Genomic DNA, 1,930 nt, shown 5'->3' with positions numbered 1-1,930 from the left:
TAAGTCACTGGACAGAAGTGGCAGAACTGGCTGCAGACTGAGTCCCCCTCTGTGCAGGACTTAACCCCAGGCCTTCCCTGCCACCCAAGGAGTGGAGGTTGCCATGGGAGCCCCAGAGGGCTGCCCCAGGAGTCAAATCTCTGCTACTCAGAAAAGCTTCAGCTTATAATCCATGAATGCTGCTTTTGACTTGACCTGTGTGTATGTGCATGTCGTCTAGGATGTGTGTGTGGTGTGTGATGCTTGTGTGTGGTACACGTGAGGGAGGTGTGTAATGTGAGTGTAGAGTTTGCATTGTGTATGGTGTCTGTGTGCTTTACGGGATGGTGTGGTGGGGGCGGGTGATGTATGGGCAGGGGCAGGGGCGGGAAGTGACCAGACTGACATGCACATGGACAACTCCCTCTCCGTCCTCCCCTGCAGGCTCTGTAAAAAGGCCAGAAAGACACAGTCATGACCAAGGTGTACAAACAGAACCCCACTTTATTAGCAGTTAGTTCAAGATTGTACATTAATGGAGGAAGGTTCCCACTTCTAACACAACCCAAAACGGCTGTTCGAGAGCCCTGATCAGGTGAGCTGGGTAGCACCGTCTCTCCCCCGTCTCCCCACCCCCACAAGGGCAGGAAACCTCTGCCTGCTCCCCTAACGTGCCCCCCACCCTCTCCGGTCAGCCCTCTCTCCCCAGGAAATGACATGAATTTCATGCACAAATTACAAAAGGAGCCCTCTTGTGATAATAGAAGCTAGCAATCATAGAAAGCCCTCTCCCCCCTCATTCTCAGGGTTAGAGGAAGGAAGGAGAAGGTGGGATGAAGGGACTGGGAGAAAACAAGCCAGAGCCTTCCCAGGCCCGTGATGCTGACTGTCCTGCAAAGTGCAAGCCAGTCCCTGCTGGGAGCTGAGAATGGCTCCGGCCACCTGAGCTGGCGAGGGCAAGCCCAGGGCACCTGGGCCTCCCCCCAGAGCCAGGGGGTGTCTGGCCCTCTACCTCACTGCCACCACAGCAGCTTCCTTCTCCAACTTTTTTGAAACCCTCTGCGGCCCCAGCTGCCCCTTCTCTAAATGAGAAAGCAAGCCCACAGGGGTAACTGTCCTGCAGATCCAAAAGCACTCGCTGGGAGGAACCCTCAGAGCTCCACCTCCACCCAAGTGCTCTTCTCCTCACACCACAGTGGGGGAGACAGCTCCCCATGGAGGCCCTTCTGTGCGGAGCATCTCAGGAGGGCAAGCCCTGCTCTTATAAACGCAGACTCTGGGGCTTCAGAAACCACCCAACAGAGCGGTCTGTGGTGCAGCGCCAGGCGTGAGGGGCAGCAGGGTCTCTGAGCAGACCCTCACCCCACAGGCCCACCCGGCCTGATGCAGCCTCAGGCCCACCTCCCAGCCCCTCCCCCACCCCGGCTGGCCCCCCAGCGCCTGTGTCTCAGGAGCCAGGGGCTCCCCCTCGCTGGCTGGACAGTGGAGGAGTCTTAGGCTGGACTGCAGCTGTCAGGTCAGCACACAAGACAAAAATCCCACATAGCCGCAATGCCCCGAGACAGAGCACCGTGTTCTGTGACGGGGAGGAACAGACACCCGAGGGCGAGGCCTCCAGCCGGCCCACTAGCGTCCTGGCGCCACAGAAGCCAAGTGAGCCGACCCCATCTCAGCGCACTGGCAAGAACAGCTCTGCCTTCTGGTGTACATTCTTTTACTCAGTATAAATAGTAATGCTGATTTACTTTTTAAAAATCAAAGTGAGCAGAAGAAAAGGGTTTTTAAAAAGAGTTACAAAATGCAACCTGTGCACCTTGATTGGATCCTGATTCCCAAACCAGGTGACGAGTTGTGTGGAGGGTATGGAATCCGAATATAGATGGAACAGCAGGTATTAACGACTTGGGTGTGATATTTGGCCGCTATGTGGGACTCTCGCTCTCAGGAGACA

Source organism: Condylura cristata, unplaced genomic scaffold (assembly GCF_000260355.1).
Source record: "Condylura cristata isolate star-nosed mole 26May11 unplaced genomic scaffold, ConCri1.0 scaffold00021, whole genome shotgun sequence".
NCBI classification, from domain to species: Eukaryota; Metazoa; Chordata; class Mammalia; order Eulipotyphla; family Talpidae; genus Condylura; species Condylura cristata.
Note: the sequence above shows the minus strand (reverse complement) of the source record.